A 20216-nucleotide genomic window follows, 5' to 3' on the forward strand; every position below is an offset into this window, starting at 1 on the left:
GAAAAATTTGCATATCAGCATTAAAAATTTCCTGGATTCTAACAGCTGGTGACTAAAGAATGGATCCAAATTAAGAGAACTCAAATTTTACAATTTTGCTTACTTTTCTCATATGCAGGACATATCCTATGACCTCTTGAGTGGTAACTTGGTATCAGAAGAGTTTAGGAAGTCTGGGCTTGGCTATCTTTACATGCATGAAATGACTTCAGCCTCTAGCAAAGGCTCCGAGTTCCCCTATAGTTCTATGATAGTCTGAGAATGTCCCGTGTGTGCTCATAAATAAGCAAGATCAGTGCTTTGCTGGGCTCCACAGTCCTAGTCAGGGTCAATGTTGCTCTTCTAGGCACTTGTTCCTGCACCAGGGTTATCTCTGGACTATGCCTGTACCTTACTTGATATAGCATTCCATCCAAGTACCACGACCTCTGACGTTGCCACCTTTAGCATCGTATTCTCTGCTGTGGTTTTATCAGATTCATCAGAGTAAGAGAAGTCTGCTTGTATCTCCAAATGTTTTATAGAATTGGCGGGGGGGGGAGAATTTGTCTGTGTCTCAATTATAGCTGCCCTATTCTGCGTAAGACTCTTACATGGAGGTATTGGGGAGCTGCACTGAAAGACAAGTCTGAGTGGTAGACACCATGCAATATTCATAATCATCTCTTTTTCCCCAGTGATTACTTATTTGATGCAGATTGATCTTTCCAAAGCAAATAAATATCATTCATCATGGGCTGTCATACCATTCTTCAGATAGGCTCAGAAATGTTTGAGCCCCATTGGTGAATTTGCAAAATCCTAAATTCTAGATGAGATTGCTGCTCTATTAAACTGTATAGTATGTGGCAGCATGAAGTTGTAGTACTGACAACCTAAAGACTTTAGTAAAACATTGTCTCTAAGTTTGTAAGAAACACTCCAAAGAATAGTTGCCAGAGGCAAGGTATATATTTGCCATATTGTGCTATAATCAGTAAAGTATACACAAGATCAGAGTGCATTAGAGTTGTATTTTTAAAATTCATAAACTAATAACAATTTGTAATAACACATGTATGAAATCAGAAAGCACACTTTTTATTTGTTTGCTTGTTTTTAACTCCTATTAGCATGAGCCCAGCATATGGTGGGTCTTCAGTCTGGATACTGGTTGAAAAATTAAATTTAAAAAAGTTAGTTTCCCATTTAGGATGAACTTTCTAGCTGTATGCATGTTTTCAGATGATAATTTAAAAATCCTTAAATCAGAATGTCTGGAAAATGTCTTTTTTGGTCAGGCCTGTCACTGATAGAGGGTTTAGGATCTCTTCTATGGTGTATCTGGTTCAGTGATAGGGGCAATTCTTTCTTATATCAGTTGACACAAGGACAATTATTTCTGTAAAAGCCCTTTCTGTTCAAAGTTCTGGAATAAGTACCTTTAAGTAATATACATTTTTCCCTGAGTAAAATCCAACTTGCCCTTCAAAACCAACTTTAAAATTGCGCTAAAAAGGGTCAATCTTCTAAGTGCATAGCACTTTTCAAAAACTGTGATAGCAGACTAAAATGATAGCAAAATTTACTTGAAAAAATGTAAGAAGCAAGTTTTATGTTATAAAAATTGAATTTTCCCTCAGCTTTATGAGGTATACCTGACAAATAAAAATTGTATGATTTAAGGTATACAACGCATTGTTTTGATACATGTATACAATGTAAAATGATTATCTCAATCAAGCTAATTAACATTTCCATCTCTTCACATGGTTATCTTTGTGTGTGTCTGTAGTGGGAACACTTAAGATATAATCTTTTAGCAAATTTCAACTATACAATACAGTATTATTAACTGTAGTTACCATGCTGTACATTAGAGCTCCAGAACTCTTTCATCCTGCACAACTGAAACTTTACCCTCTGACCAATATCTTCCTATTTCCCTGACTCTCCAGTCCCTGACAACCACCATTCTACTCTCTGTTTCTAAGAGTTCTACTTTTTTAGATTTTACATATAGGTGAATGGCTTATTTCTTTCTGTGTCTGGCTTATTTCACTTAGCATAATGTCCTCTAAGTTCATCCATGTTGTTGCAAATGGCAGGAATTCCTTCCTTTTTGAGGCTGAATAATATTCTATTGTGTATATTATATACCATATTTACATATATAGTATATGTATTATAATAGGCTATATGTTTCATATATATATATAAAATATACCATATTTTCTTTATCCATAGATCTGACTTAGGTTTATAATGATTGAATTTTCCAGGACATTTTGCATACACTGATAAGCTGGTGATAAGGAGGGAGAACTCTGAAGTAAATGCAAATCTCCTGTCTATTTAGGTCAGTGTTAGCTCCACTGAAGTAACTGATATAACTGAGATGAAAAAGTTCCAAGATCATAATATAATCTTACTTTAAATTAAAAAAAATTTCTTCCCTTGCAGAATATTATAGTAGAATATTAGGAATTGGCATAAAGCAATTCATTTATGCTAAACATTGTTGGTAGTTACCAAAACACATCATAGCTTTATGAACTAGATTACTAAAACTTCCCTTGGACAAGATTAATTCAACATTTTAGTATTTGAGATATTTACAGTCCCTGATGATCTGCCAACTCTGTTAGTGAGATAATTCATAGTCTTTTGGTATTTCTCCAAAGTGATTGCAATTTACCTCATGGCTGTACAGATAATGTTAGACAGATATCTCTGATTTTATCTATTTGGGAAAATACTATAACTTCCTATTAACAGGGTGTAATTTGATTCCATTTCCAAAAATACATATGTTGAATTTTCTTTGATATTGTGATAATATCTCAAATTATACATACCTGAGAAATAAAGAAATGTGATGTCTTTTTCTAAAAACTATCAGTTCATAGACGTTTTCTTCTGTCATTAAAAACATCATCGAGAGACCTTCAAGATGGCAGAGGAGTAAGACATGGAGATCACCTTCCTCCCCACAAATACATCAGAAATATCTACATGTGGAACAACTACAGAACACCTACTGAACGCTGGCAGAAGACCTCAGACTTCCCAAAAGGCAAGAAACTCCCCACTTACCTGGGTAGGGCAAAAGAAAAAAGAAAAAACAGAGACAAAAGAATAGGGACGGGACCTGCACTTCTGGGAGGGAGCTGTGAAAGAGGAAAAGTTTCCACACACTAGGAAGCCCCTTCACTGGCTGAGACAGGGTGTGGGCGGGCGGGAAGCTTCGGAGCCACGGAGGAGAGCACAGCAACAGGGGTGCAGAGGGCAAAGCAGAGATATTCCCACACAGAGGATCACTACCGACCAGGACTCACCAGCCTGAGAGGCTTGTCTGCTCACCAGCCGGGGAAGGTGGGGGGCTGGGAACTGAGGCTCAGGCTTCGGAGGTCAGATCCCAGGGAGACAACTGGGGTTGGCTGCGTCAACACAGAAGGGAGCTAGTGCGCCACAGATAGCTGGGACAGAGTCCGGGAAAAGGTCTGGAACTGCCGCAGAGGCAAGAGACCACTGTTTCGGGGTAGGCGAGGAGAGGGGATTCAGAGCACCGCCTAAACAAGCTCCACAGATGGCCACGAACTGCAGCTATCAGTGCAGACACCAGAGACCGACATGAAATGCTAAGGCTGCTGCTGCAGCCACCAAGAAGCCTGTGTGCAAGCACAGGTCACTATCCACACCTCCCCTCCTGGGAGCCTGTACAGCCCGCCACTGCCAGGGTCCCGTGATCCGGGGACAACTTCCCCGGAACACACGGCACGCCTCAAGATGCTGCAATGTCACGACGGCCTCTGCCACCACAGGCTCACCTGCATTCCAAACCACTCCCTCCCCCCAGCCTGAGTGATCCAGAGACCCCGAATCAGCTGCTCCTTTAACCCCGTCCTGTTTGGGCAGAAACAGACACCCTCAGGTAACCTACACACAGAGGCAGGGCCAATCCAAAACTGAACCACAGGAGCTGTGCCAAAAAAGAAGAGAAGGGGAAATTTCTCCCAGCAGCCTGAGGAGCAGCGGATTAAACCTCCAAAATCAACTTGATATACCCTCCATCTGTGGAATACATGAATAGACAACGAATCATCCCAAAATTGAGGCGGTGGACTTTGGGAGCAACTGTAGACTTGGGGTTTGCTTTCTTAATATAATTTATTTCTGGTTTTATGTTTATCTTAGTTTAGTATTTAGAGTTTATTATTATTGGTAGATTTGTTTATTGATTTGGTTGCTCTCTTCCTTTTTATATATATATTGTTTCCTTTTCCTCTTTTTGCAAGTGTGTATGTTTATGCTTCTTTGTGTAATTTTATCTGTATAGCTTTGCTTCTGCCATTTGTCCTAGGGTTCCGTCTGTCCGTTTTGGATTTTTTGTATAGTTTTTAGTGCTTGTTATCATTTGTGGATTTGTTTTTTGGTTTGGTTGCTCTCTTCTTTCTTTTTATTAATTACTTTTTAATTTTTAAATTTTTAATAATCTTTTTAATTGTTTATATTAGTAACTTTATTTTATTTATTTCTTTCCTTTTTTCTCCCTTTTCTTCAGAGCTGTGTGGCTGACAGGGTCTTGGTGCTCCGTCCGGTTTCAGGTCTGTGCCTCTGAGGTGGGAGAGCCGAGTCTGGACATTGGTCCACCAGAGACCTCCCAGCTCCATGAAATAACAAACAGCAAAAGCTCTCCCAAAGATCATCATCTCAATGCTAAGACCCAGCTCCACTCAACGACCAGCAAGCAACAGGGCTGGACACCGATGCCAAACAACTAGCAAGACAGGCGCACACCACCACCCATGAACAGAGAGGTTGCCTAAAATCATAATAGGGTAAAAGACACGCCAAAACACACCACTGGATGCGGTCCTGCCCACCAGAGAGACTAGATCCAGCCCCATCCACCAGAACACAAGCACCAGTACCCTCCACCAGGAAGCCTACACAAGCCACTGAACCAATCTTAGCCACTGGGGGCTGACACCAAAAACAACAGGAAGTATGAACCTGCAGCCTGTGAAAAGGAGACCCCAAAGACAGTAAATTAAGCAAAATGAGAAGACAGAAAAACACACAGCAGATGAAGAAGCAAGGTAAAAACCCACAAGACCAAACAAATGAAGAGGAAACAGGCAGTCTACCTGAAAAAGAATTCAGAGTAATGATAGTAAAGATGATCCAAAATCTGGAAATAGGATGGAGAAAATACAACATTTAACAAGGACCTAGAAGAACTAAAGAGCAAAAAAACAATGACGAACAAGAAAATAAATGAAATTTAAGATTATCTAGAAGGAATCAATAGCAGAATAACTGAGGCAGAAGAACGGAGAAGTGACCTGGAAGATAAAATAGTGGAAATAACCATCGCAGAGCAGAATAAAGAAAAAAGAATGAAAAGAATTGAGGACAATCTCAGAGACCTCTGGGACAACATTAAACACACCAATATTCGAATTATAGGGGTCCAAGAAGAAGAGGAGAAAAAGAAAGGGACTAGGAAATATTTGAAGAGATTATAGTTGAAAACTTCCCTAATATGGGAAAGGAAATAGTCAATGAAGTCCAGGAGGCACAGAGAGTCCCATACAGGATAAATCCAAGGAGAAACACGCCAAGAAACATATTAATCAAACTATCAAATATTAAATACAAAGAAAAAATATTAAAAGCAGCAAGGGAAAAACAACAACATACAAGGGAATCCCTATAAGGTTAACAGCTGATCTTTTAGCAGAAACTCTGCAAGCCAGAAGGGAGTGGCAGGATATATTGAAAGTGATGAAAGGGAAAAACCTACAACCAAGATTACTCTACACAGCAAGGATCTCATTCAGATTCAACTGAGAAATTAAAACCTTTACAGATAAGCAAAGCTAAGAGAATTCAGCACCACCAAACCAACTTTACAACAAATGTGAAAGGAACTTCTGTAGGCAGGAATCACAAGAGAAGAAAAAGACCTACAATAAAAAACCCAAAACAATTAAGAAAATGGTAACAGGAACGTACATATAGATAACTACCTTAAATGTAAATGGATTAAATGCTCCAGCCAAAAGACATAGACTGGCTAAATGGAAACAAAAACAAGACCTGTATATATGCTGTCTACAAGAGACCCACTTCAGACCTAGGGACACATACAGACTGAAAGTGAGGGGATGGAAAAAGATATTCCATGCAAATGGAAATCAGAAGAAACCTGGAGTAGCAATTCTCATATCAGACGAAATAGACTTTAAAATAAAGACTATTACAAGAGACAAAGAAGGACATTACATAATGATCAAGGTATCAATCCAAGAAGAAGATATCACAATTGTAAATATTTATGCACTCAACATAGGAGCACCTGAATACATAAGGCAAATGCTAACAGCCATAAAAGGAGAAATCGACAGTAACATAATCATGGGAGGGGACTTTAACACCCCACTTTCACCAATGGACGGATCATCCAAAATGAAAATAAATAAGGAAACACAAGCTTTAAGTGATACATTAAACAAGATGGACCTAACTGATATTTAGAGGACACTCCATCCAAAAACAACACAATACACTTTCATCTCAAATGCTCATGGAACATTCTCCACGATAGATCATGTCTTGGGTCACAAATCAAGCCTTGGTAAATTTAAGAAAATTGAAGTCATATCAAGTATCTTTTCCGACCACAATGCTATGAGACTAGATATCAATTACAGGAAAAAAATCTGTAAAAATACAAACACATGGAGGCTAAACAATACACTACTTAATAACCAAGAGATCACCGAAGAAATCAAGGAGGAAATCAAAAAATACCTAGAAACAAATGACAATGAAAACACGATGACCCCAAACCTATGGGACACAGCAAAGGCAGTTCTAAGAGGGAAGCTTATAGTAATACAACCCTACCTCAAGAAACATCTGAAATAAACAATCTAACCTTATACCTAAAGCAGTTAGAGAAAGAAAAACAAAAACCCCAAAGTTAGCAGAAGGAAAGAAATCATAAAGATCAGATCAGAAATAAATGAAAAAGAAATGAAGTAAACAATAGCAAAGATCAATAAAACTAAAAGCTGGTTCACTGAGAAGATAAACAAAATTGATAAACTGTTAGCCAGACTCATCAAGAAAAAAAGGGAGAAGACTCAAATTAACAGAATTAGATATGAAAAAGGAGAAGTAACAACTGACACTGCAGAAATACAAAGGATCATGAGAGATTACTACAAGCAGCTATATGCCAAAAAAATGGACAACCTGGAAGAAATGAACAAATTCTTAGAAAAGCACAACCTTCCGAGACTGAACCAGGAAGAATTAGAAAATATAAACTGACCAATCACAAGCACTGAAATTGAAACTGTGATTAAAAATCTTCCAACAAACAAAAGCCCAGGACCAGATAGCTTCACAGGTGAATTCTATCAAACATTTAGAGAAGAGCTAACACCTATCCTTCTCAAACTCTATCAAAATATAGCAGAGGGAGGAACACTCCCATACCCATTCGACGAGGCCACAATCACCCTGACACAAAAACCAGAAAAAGATGTCACAAAGAAAGAAAACTACAGGCCAATATCAATGATGGATATAGATGCAAAAATTCTCAACAAAATGCTAGCAAACAGGGCTTCCCTGGTGGCGCAGTGGTTGAGAGTCCGCCTGCCGATGCAGGGGACACGGGTTCGTGCCCCGGTCCAGGAAGATCCCACATGCCGCGGAGCGGCTGGGCCCGTGAGCCATGGCTGCTGAGCCTGCGCGTCCGGAGCCTGTGCTCCGCAACGGGAGAGGCCACAACAGTGAGAGGCCCGCGTACCGCAAAAAAAAAAAAAAAAAAAAAAAAAAAAATGCTAGCAAACAGAATCCAACAGCAAATTAAAAGGATCATATACCATGACCAAGTGGGGTGTATCCCAGGAATGCAAGGGTTCTTAAATATATGCAAATCAATCAATGTGATAAACCATATTAACAAATTGAAGGATAAAAACCATATGATCATCTCAATAGATGCAAAGAAAGCTTTTCATAAATACAACACCCATTTATGATAAAAACTCTCCAGAAAGTAGGCATAGAGGAAACTTACCTCAACATAATAAAGGCCACATATGACAAACCCACAGCCAACATCATTCTCAATGGTGAAAAACTGAAACCATTTCCTCCAAGATCAGAAACAAGACAAGGTGGTCCACTCTCACCACTCTTATTCAACATAGTTTTGGAAGTTATAGCCATGGCAATCAGAGAAGAAAGAGAAATAAAAGGAGTACAAATTGGAAAAGAAGAAGTAAAGCTGTCACTGTTTGCAGATGACATGATACTATACATAGAGAATCCTAAAGACACTACCAGAATACTACTAGAGCTAATCAATGCATTTGGTAAAGTAGCAGGATACAAAATTAATGCACAGAAATCTCTGGCATTCCTATACACTAACAATAAAAAATCTGAAAGTGAAATCAAGAAAACACCCCCATTTACCACTGCAACAAAAAGAATAAAATATCTAGGAATAAACCTACCTAAGGAGACAAAAGACGTGTATGCAGAAAATTATAAGACACTGATGAAAGAAATTAAAGATGATACACATAGATGGAGAGATATACCAAGTTCTTGGATTGGAAGAATCAACATTGTGAAAATGACTCTACTACCCAAAGCAATCTACAGATTCAATGCAATCCCTATCAGACTACCACTGGCATTTTTCACAGAACTAGAACAAAAAATTTCGCAATTTGTATGGAAACACAAAAGACCCCGAAGAGCCAAAGTAATCTTGAGAACAAAAAACAGAGCTGGAGGAATCAGGCTCCTGGACTTCAGACTATACTACAAAGCTACAGTAATCAAGACAGTATGGTACTGGCACAAAAACAGAAATATAGATCAATGGAACAGGATAGAGATACAATGGAGAAAAGACACCCTCTTCAATAAGTGGTGCTGGGAAAATTGTACAGCTACATGGAAAAGAATGAAATTAGAACACTCCATAACACCATACATAAAAATAAACTCAAAATGCATTAAAGACCTAAATGTAAGGGCAGACACTGTAAAACTCTTAGAGGAAAACATAGGCAGAACACTGTATGACATAAATCACAGCAAGATCGTTTTTGACCCACTCCCTAGAGAAATGGAAATAAAAACAAAAATAAACAAATGAGACCTAATGAAACTTAAAAGCTTTTGCACAGCAAAGGAAACCATAAACAAGACCAAAAGGCAACCCTCAGAATGGGAGAAAATATTTGCAAATGAAGCAACTGACAAAGGATTAATCTCCAAAATGTATAAGCAGCTCATGCAGCTCAATATCAAAAAAACAAACAACCCAATCCAAAAATGTCCACAAGACCTAAACAGACATTTCCCCAAAGAAGATATACAGATTGCCAACAAACACATGAAAGGATGCTCAACATCAGTAATCATTAGAGAAAAGCAAATCAAAACTACAATGAGGTACCACCTCACAATCGTCAGAATGGCCATCATTAAATAATCTACAAACACAAATGCTGGAGAAGGTTTGGAGAAAAGGGAACCCTCTTGCACTGTTGGTGGGAATGTAAATTGATACAGCCACTATGGAGAACACTATGGAGGTTCCTTAAAAAACTAAAAATAGAACTACCATATGACCCAGCAATCCCACTACTGGGCATATACCCTGAGAAAACCAAAATTCAAAAAGATACATGTACCACAATGCTCATTGCAGCTCTATTTACAATAGCCAGGACATGGAATCAACCTAAGTGTTCATCAACAGATGAATGAATAAAGAAGATGTGGCACATATATACAATGGAATATTACTCAGCCATGAAAAGAAACAAAATTGAGTTATCTGTAGTGAGGTGGATGGACCTAGAGTCTGTCATACAGAGTGAAGTAAGTCAGAAAGAGAAAAACAAATACCATATGCTAACACATATATATGGAATCTAAAAAAAAAAAAGGTTCCGAAAAACCTAGGGACAGGACGAGAATAAAGATGTAGATGTAGAGAATGGACTTGAGGACATGGGGAGGGGGAAGGGTAAGCTGGGACAAAGTGAGAGAGTGGCATGGACATATATACACTACCAAATGTAACATAGATAGCTAGTGTGAAGCAGCCGCATAGCACAGGGAGAACAGCTCTGTGCTTTGTGTCCACCTAGAGTGGTGGGATAGGGAGGGTGGGAGGGAGGGAGACGCAAGAGGGAAGAGATATGGGGATATATGTATATGTATAGCTGATTCACTTTGCTATAAAGCAGAAACTAACACACCATTGTAAAGCAATTATACTCCAATAAAGATGTTTAAAAAAAAACTGGTTTCTTCCAGAGCAATAAAATTTCATTTCCTCACAAGGGCGATAAATAAAAAATCATTATTATCACTATTAAAGCTTAGAGTTAAAAAGTGAAAAAAAAAAAAAAAGAAATGTATCTCCCATCACATAAAACCTTACTAATAATATATAGAGAAAGGGAACTAAACAGGCTGATTTTAATAATATTTTTCAAAGCCAAATCACAAGAAGAAGATCTGAAGTTTTAAAATAAATACTGCCACATAAGTTTTTAAAATAAAATTGTACATTATTTTTAAAGGAAAAGAAAAAAAAATCACGCTGAATTTAAAGTAAGTGTTCTTTAAATCCTTTAAAAGTATTCATCCTGGAGGTCTGGTCTCTAACTTCCACAATGCAGGAAGTTCTCATATGTTGTAGAGTACTTCTTTTGGAACTATTGTTAGAACTAGGCTGTGAAAATAACAACAACAATAACAGAAAAACACAAAAAAGAAAAACAACATCATGAGGTAGGCTTTCTCTAGTCAACTGATGTAGGTCATAAAAAAATTCAAAATCTGATGATGCTTTAGATTAATTCCAAAAGAAAAATATGGCCAGACCTGTTTACCCTCAATTTTGAACAGGATGAGCATATTATGTCCTATTTGCTCCAATTCTGAAGAAAGCACAGACATTTACAATTACCCCTGGCTCTTCAGAGAGATGCCAATATTTTTCCCACACCATTTTGTGCCTTTTCTGCTTCTACTTCTCAGGCAGAAGTTCTGCAGAAGAGCCAGGAATGAATGTACCTATTTAATCAGTGGCTCTCAACCCCTAGCTACACATTATAATCACCCACCAGGGAAGTGTTTATAAAATAGCAATTCCCAAATCCCATCTCAAGATAATTAAATCAGAATTGATTAGAGGTAGAGCCTGAAGAATGATAGCTTTTAATATCTCCTTGAGTAATTCTCTTGTGGTTACAAGAATGGGAATCACTGCTTTAGATGACACTAATGGGTGGGGAGGGATTATTAGTGTTCACTCATGCCAGCTCTATTCTCATTTCTTGGCACTTTCCAGTCCCTTGAATTAAGAGGCGCCATGTCACAAGCTTTGGCCAATGGACTGTAACTGATAGTAAATGGGACACTTCTGAGTTCAGTTAGCAAAAAGTTTCTGCTTAAATCTCTAGCTGTCTCATTTTTTGATGCCAACTTTGGAAACTCCATTGACATGGAAGAGCTGCAAAGTAGAAGCAATGTGGATCCCTGAGTTACTGAATGAAGGAGAACTGCCCTGGAGAGTGTCCTAAACTTTTCAAAAGAGGAAAGAAAATTTTGTTGCATTAAACTACTAAGATTACATTGTGTTATTGTGTTGTTGTTAATAATGCAGCCTATAACCTTGTTACCCAATGAGTCCACAGACTCAAAGCATTTACATTAACCTAGAGGCTTGGTAGAAATGCAGATTCACAGGCCTTATCCTAAAGTTACTGAATCCCAAGGAGATTTATGTTCACATTAAGGTTTAAGAAGTACTGATCTAGCATATTCTAATCCATTATCATTTTGTGAGATATCCTGGAGGCAAAAGCATAGCCGGAGGTAAAGGCCAGTCAGGAGAGTCTCTGGGGCAGAATAACTCATTCATTCATTCATTCATGTACCCGTATATCTATCCTTCTATCCAGGAATTAAGTAAAAGAATGTATTTAGCTTTTTTTTTTTTTTAACATCGATTCACTAAATATTTATTGAGAACCTATACTCAAAGGCACTGGAAGTATAGCAATAAGCAAGTCAGTTAAGGTTGCACACATACAAGCTATAAACTAGTTTCAGGATAGAAACAAGTATGTAGAGACTTCCCTGGTGGCACCGTGGTTAGGAATTCGCCTGCCAATGCAGGGGACACAGGTTCGAGCCCTGGTCCGGAAAGATCCCACATGCTGCGGAGCAACTAAGCCCGTGCACCACAACTACTGAGCCTTCACTCTAGAGCCCGGGAGCCACAACTACTGAGCCCATGTGCCACAACTACTGAAGCCCACATGCCTAGAGCCTATGCTCTGCAACAAGAGGAGCCACCGCAATAAGAAGCCCACACTCCACAACGAAGAGTAGCCCCCGCTCGCCGCAACAAAGACCCAACACAGCCAAAAATAAATAATTAATTAATTAATTAAAAATTAAAAAAAAGAAACAAGTATGTAAGCAAAAATTATAGTAGCATGGGGAATGCTCTGATTATCAATGGTCAAGGTAGACGGTGACATGGATGCACATGGGAGACATAAGGGAAGGTTTCCTAGAAGATGTGACATTTAAGCTAAGAGCTGAAGGATGTGTAGGAGGTATTCAAATTAAGTTGTGAGAAAGCTATTAAATATAGCTGGAATACAGTGGAATTTGTGCAGGAGGACAAAGAAAGAGCACGGATAGGTAAGCAAGGGCCTGGGTTCTGTGCTCAAACATATAAAGAAGAGCAAGGATAACTGCAAAAAGGGTTAAAATAATTTTTCAGTGGCATGAATAAAGTTTGTATTCAGACCATTCAAATCTTGCAAGAACTCAAGTTGGTTGGTCCACTGAAGAAGATCGGTGAGTTTGGCAAAGATACAAATACTGTTTCATGCCCCTGCATAGTCTTTTCCATTTCAGGTGTCAAGTAAAGAATGTTCCTAGCTTTCCACTGACATCAAAATATTCTGACCTATGCTTGTTGCCCTTGGACCTGGTGAATTGGTAGGTGAGCACCTCTTTTTTCTGAAATCCTGAGGAGCTCTTCCCAAGGCATGTATTAATGGCATGTTAATATAGCACATATTGAAATGGAGTTGGATGGATATCTATTAAACAAATTGGTCATGACTAGTTTATTTGTAAGAATTAGAGGCAACAAGCTTTGGAGCAATAATTTAAAAATCTAGAAGTGTTTCAATTCAGAAGGTGAATATTGCCATAACCATGAAAACAGAAGAACAAAGACTCAATACGACACGGTTTGCACAGGAATCAAAAGAGCTGGGAATAGCAGGGAGGCTGTTAGTGATTTAACAATGTGGTGTCTCTATTTCTATCCTTTTCCTTAATTTGCCAGTTCAAGGACTTCACAAAGCAGAATAGGCATGCTCATTGATCACATGATATTTTGTAGTTATGGATCTCTTTCCTGATAACTGTTTTCCAAGCAGCCTTTGGGGAATCAAAGGCCCTGGGTACATAAAAAAAGCAAATTTATAGACTGTAAATTCTGGAAAACTTTGTATGAGAGCCCTCATTTAAATGTTGCCAGTGTATCTGCATATATAATGACAATAGAGTTAGAAGTCAAAGCCCATTATTATGAAATCCAAGAGTTATCCTCCATTCTTCTATTGCTAACATTTTATTAAACTGAAAATTTTCAGTTATCAGGATTTAAAAATATGTTTTGCAGATATATTTGATATTTTAGCTGCATCACACAAGTTTGGTATGCTGTCTTTTCATTATCATTTGGTTAAAAATATTTTCTAATGTCTTTTGGATTATTCACAGATTATTTAGAAGTGTGTTAATTTTAAATATTTGTAGTTTTCCTAGGTATCATCCTGTTAATTTCTAATTTAATTTTAATGTTTTCAGGGAACATACTCTATGATTTTAATCCTCCTAAATTTATTGAGGCTTGTTTTAAAGCCCAGCTATTGTTTAGCTTAGTGAATGCCCATGTGTACTTGAAAATAATATGTATTGTGCAGTTGGTGGATGTAGGACTCTATAAATATTAATGAATCATGATAGTTGTGTGTTGTCCAAATCATCTTTCTTTACTCCCATCAAATTTTTAATTGGAATGTATAGCCTATTAATTTTTACTGTAATTATTGATATGATTGGATATAGAATTACTATTTTGTTATTTTTTTCTGTTTGTCACCTCTGCTTTGCTTTTCTGTTTCTCCTTTCTTTTCCACTTTTATATTATTAAATACTTTTTAGAATTTCATTTTAATTATCTATTTTTTTAGCTATACCTTTCTGTAGTATCTTTAGTAGTTATTCAAATTACAATACACCTACTTAACTTTTCAACATCTACACAGGTTCTCTCCTCTCTTACTGGGACTATAATTCCTTGAATGATAGACCTTTTGCACAGGTCCCTTAGTACTCAATTTTCTTCCCATGCTTTTTGCTCTCTACTTCAGATTGGATCATTTTTATTGATCTATGTTCAAACTTACTATTTCTTTTTTCATCTCCATCTTCCAAATAAGTCCATTTTGTAAACTGTTTATCTCAAACCTATGTTTTATATTTATAAAATATCCCTCTCTTTTATACTTTTATTTTTCTGATAAAATGTCTTATAGTTTTATTTGTTAAGTTTTTTTTTTCATCTCACAGAACATGGTTATAGTAGCAGCTTTAAAGCTGCTACTATATGAAAATTCCAACATCGAGGTTACCTCAGAGTTGGGCTCTACTGATCATCTTTTCATTTTAGCATAGTTCCTTATATGTCAAGTAAACTTGGATTGCATTTCAAACATTGTGAATATTATATTGTAGAGCCCCTAAATTCTGGTACACTACTCCAAAAAGTGTTGACGCTTTTGTCTTAGCAGGGAAATAACAGGCTCAAACTCCACCTCTGATTTAACTTAGGTAGGCATTATTTTCAGTGGGCTTTCTGGCTTAGGCTCTCTCCTCTCTAGAAGTTTCCACCTTACTCTCTGAGATCTATTGTTGCCAGAGCTCTGTCTCCTGGTTCCTCATCCTGTAAAGATAGGAGACTTTCTGTAGAAGTTTTAACTGCCTACTCTACTCCGCAATTGCGGCTTGCTATCAGGCCAAAGATGCAAAATGAGAATCTCACGTTTTACATTTCATGTTCTCTTAAAATGAGAAAATGGCAGTCTCTCTCCAAAGTTTAACTATCTGTTTCTGATCACTCTCTAGAGTCCTCAAATAGTTGTTTATTTTGTATTTTTTCACAGTTTAGTATTTATTTGCTAGATACTTGGTTATGAGGTTCCTCTATCACATCAGAAACAATATTCATTCTGTTTTCACTATAGAGTATCTCTTTTTTTTTTTTTTTTTTTTTTTGGTGGTACACGGGCCTCTCACTGTTGTGGCCTCTCCCGTTGCGGAGCACAGGCTCCGGACGCACAGGCTCAGCAGCCATAGCTCACGGGCCCAGCCGCTATGCGGCATGTGGGATCTTCCCGGACCGGGGCACGAACCCGCGTCCCCTGCATCGGCAGGCGGACTCTCAACCACTGCGCCACCAGGGAAGCCCTAGAGTATCTCTTAATACTTGAAGGAACTAGCTTCCCTCATCAGCTTTGACCCTGGATTCACTTGTCTCTCTAGGTTTCAGGGAGGCTGTTTGTCTTGTAACCTTAGTTCTCTAATGAGACAAAGAAAAATCACTGATTTTCAGTTTGTTCAGCTTTCACTTATTGTAAGGACAGGAGTGATGACTTCCAAGCTCTTACGTGCTGAGGCTTGAAACTAAAAGTCCCTATTATGTTTAAAATGTCTCTTCAGTTTATCATCTTTAATTCACAGTGTTCTCTCTTACCTCCAATTACATTGTTTCATTCATACTGACACATACAACACTATATTCTCTGCCTCAAATGTTTGTGTGTGTGTATCATTTGCTGAAACACATTGATACTTATTTCCTGTTTTCTTCATGTGATGTGGTTAAATGGATTCTGGGTTGCTTATTCTGTTCATGAGGATATCTGATGAATTTTCTGAATAACCAATAGCAGGTGATCTTAAGGGGGTGGAGGGGGTATTTGTAAAGTTTACTCAATTTCCTCCTGAAATTTACCAAATTCTTACTTCACTACCTTCCTCTTTGGTATCCACAGTAAAAGTGGAGTTTCCTTAATAAAGGGTGTTGGCTTTTTTTCTTTTTCTGTTTTCATCTAATTCTTTGAAACTATTTCATTTCCTTAGAGCCTTTTTTTCTGCCACTTCCTTCTTTGCCTCTTACCATCATGCCTCCAAGGGATATCTTTCTTTTCAAGGTTCTCCCACTTCTCCAAACTAGTGCCTTCTTTTTTCTTCTTTTTTTGCTGTACGCAGGCCTCTCACTGTTGTGGCCTCTCCCGTTGAGGAGCACAGGCTCCGGACGCGCAGGCTCAGCAGGCATGGCTCACGGGCCTAGCCACTCCGCGGCATGTGGGATCTTCCCGGACCGGGGCATGAACCCGTGTCTCTGCATCGGCAAGTGGACTCAACCACTGTGCCACCAGGGAAGCCCAATAGTGCCTTCTTAATACTGTTGCTTCTGGGCTGCATACTTTCCAATTTTTTAGTGTTCACTATTTAGTAGCCAAGTGTTTTGATCAGATCTTAGACCTGTTCTCAGCGTTTCCTGAGTCAGGATGGAGACCACTTCCTCTGGGCTTGAACCCTAGTGTGCTGTCTGTGACCCATCACTTCTCTTGCATTTTCTGTTCATTTCTTGCCTGAATCTGTTTTTATGTGAGCCCTAGAGACAATGCTGCTGGTTTCAGATTTTTATTTCTCTACCTAAAGGTAAATTTAAGATTATTTTATCACCCATCTCCCAGTTGTGCTGTAGGAATAAGCAATGGGTAGTTTTATTCTCTCCCATTTTATTCTCTATGGTTTTATTTTAGATGTGTGAAGATATGAGAAACATAAGTAGCCCACTTTCTTTACAAAGGGAAAAGAAAGTCTTTTACTGGTTCCCTTTATATCATTTTGTGTTTAACCTTTACAAGAAGCCTATGAAATAGATATTTTATAACCCCCATTTTGCAGACGAGGAAACTCTGAAAAGTTAGTTTACCTGTAATTATTTCCTTGGAAAATGAGAGAGTAAGGGTTAAATCTATTTTTAACTCTATAGTTCTTAACCACAGTATTATACCATGTGCCAGCTGTGACCTTCAGCAAGTCATGGAACCCAGAGGGCTTAGAGAACCCCTAGTTATTCATCCATAAATGAGGATGGTGTAGTGCTTTTCCTTAAAGGAATATGTTAATATTAGATGCAATAATCCATAGCAAATATTAAGTACTTAATATATATTATTTATATTAATTCCTGAAGAATATTAAACTGGTTGAGGCTGTTAGTGTTTTCAAGTATCTTTGTGGTTTCTAAACTTGAGCACATAAAAAACAACAATATTACAATATTATTTGACCGCAAACTTCTTGAGGCCAAATTCAAAATAAACTCCAATTTGCTGATGTCTCCTCTCTACTTGACCCCGGAACCATTAACTCATTTTAGACTTCCCCTAAGAGATAACCCTGCTAACAGCTTCCAGTTTTCAAGGTCTAACTGCACTCTAATCACGGTGGAGTGCTGCTCTCTCTGTTCATGGGACAGTTTCCCTACAGCATCCTTTTGCAATCAGATTAAATCCCCTTGCTTTTAGTAGCTCCGAAAGGTAGTTGAATTACAAATTTTCCCACTGAAAATGATCATGTTGAAGAAAACAAACATATCTCAAATTGGTCACACTAGAGGTACAGGTTTGAAGTAAATATTCCTGAGTGAAGCTAAAAGAAGCATTTTAATAAAGCTACTAGTTGGAATCTTCCATGACACTGAAATGATTGTTGCTGAGAGAAGAGAGGAAATGATTGTTTATTTAGATAGTTTACATCCTGATGTCTCCTAAGATAAATCTGAGGAAGTAAAAGAAAAAAAATACGTAAATTATTTATGTAATTATATATATTAAAAATATGTAATTATAGATATTATATATATATAAATATTTTTGGCATTCATTTTATATATATTTTTAATATATTTATTTATATATTTTTATACATATATATAAAATGAATGCCAAAAATATTCAAAAGAGTAGAATTATTGCACAGCCTTTCCTCTAGAACAGATTGTTTGGGTCATGAGTTGTCACTAAAGAATTCTCCTTGAAATGATGTCTAATATTTCTTCTCATATAAAATATGACATTTCTATCCATAGGCCAGCAAACTGCGCTATCACAGTTACAAAACAGAAGTGAGAATTTATTTTTAAAATGGTAAAATGGAACCGAGTGCTCATCCGCTCTAGGATTCTATGCTTCAATATAATCTCATGTTCACTTTAGAACTGCTGAAAACTTGGCAGAGCAGAAAAGATTTTGCTATTCTATTACATTGTAAATCTACAATGTTTGTGAGGTTGCCTAGTCTAAAAAATCGCGGGTACTTCAAATAAAAGAACTATTGAGAGGATGAGGTAGTAAATGTGCTTTTCGGATTTATTTTTCAGGGAAAATATGCCTCTTCAACTGAAGTTGGAATCTCTACAGTGCATCAGGGAAAATGTTCTGACTTAGCTCTATGTTCAGTGTAGATAAACTAAATTATATTCTGAGCTCTCCCATCCCTAAGATGCATTGTTGGATTGTGGTTTACAGAATTGTTCAGATTTTGGAACTATTATTAATAATTATACATTAGTGCAAGGCTATTTTTACTCAATTATTTTCTGACTCCTCCCCTCATCTCTCCATTTCTAGGAATACACATATGTTAAAATAATAACTACCTGCCAAGATACATCACCCTACGGTGAAAAGTGGGGAGGGAGGATAGTGGGGTCATTTTGTTTAACTTAACATTTTCTGCCAATAGTAAGAAACAGCAAAGAGAGGAAAGATGATATAAAGCAGGAGGGCTGGGAGGCCAATCTGATGCAGCAAAGCATACCTGCTCTCTCTGCATCCAGAGACACAGCTGCTTATCCTCTTGGTATAACTCCTCTTCAGTCACATATGCTCTAGCGTATTCAAACTACAAATGACCTTATTGATAACAGTTCAGAAATAGGGCCTGGGTATGTAATATACTCAAAAGCTGCACAGTCGTATCTGTTATATCACCACAACTGAGAGCCATCAGTGCGGACAGAAGGACTTGATGAATGCATTGTTCTCTTACAATTCTAAGATTTGTGGATATTACAGAAATTGAGTTTACTACAGCCTCAAGAGCACACATTTAATTCCTTCATAACACGTGAAATTGGTCCATAGTGGAAGATACTTCAGTACAGTGAACGTTTGAAGATGCATGGTGGGCAAATCATGTCACTGACAAAAGAGATGAGCCCTTCAACTTTTCCCAAATTTTAGTTTCATGCTGGGTGCTGTCACAGCATAAGCATCAAAGCCAGAGAACAGCCTGATTTGAATTGCTTTGTATTGTTTGCAGCCTAGTGTGATCTATATAGATATTCTGATAGTATTTTTTCTATAACATTAATTAAGGCACTAAATAGTGTTTCTAAAAATAACAATTAAATGGATGCCCAAATTTAAAATGCATGTTTTAGCATTAAAATATGTCTATATATACACACACATGAAAGGTTATATATAACACATATATATATAAGTACTTTTATACTTTTATTTCAAAGTAAAAGATCTATATTTGAAGGCACCATTATCTGTTTATCAATATATTGTTAGTGGGGTAAATGATATAAAAGAAACAAAGATGAATGAGACGTTCCTTGCCATCAAGAAGTATGCCATATTACAAGGAAGATTTTTTAAGTTACCTAAATGTCCCCAGACTTGCAAAACTCTGGCTAAAAAGAGTTTAATTTAATTTTTATATATAGATTATTGTGACCTATTGGTGTGAAATTACCCTCATCTATGTACACCAGGTTTGGGAGAGTTTTCAAGCCACACATTTGTTCTGGAAAAAACTCCTCAGTTTACATTGTTCTCATTTCTGTCTGTCATGATGCTGGTTAACTTCATGAGCCACATGAAGGTAGTGGCTCAGACAATCACAGCTTATCTAAGAGAGGTGACACTGCTCAAGGTCAAGTAAACGTTTACCTGATCACCTTTTTCCTTCTTAAAATTTCAACCTCATGTCAC

The sequence above is a fragment of the Phocoena phocoena genome, chromosome 9, assembly GCF_963924675.1.
Source record: "Phocoena phocoena chromosome 9, mPhoPho1.1, whole genome shotgun sequence".
NCBI lineage: Eukaryota > Metazoa > Chordata > Mammalia > Artiodactyla > Phocoenidae > Phocoena > Phocoena phocoena.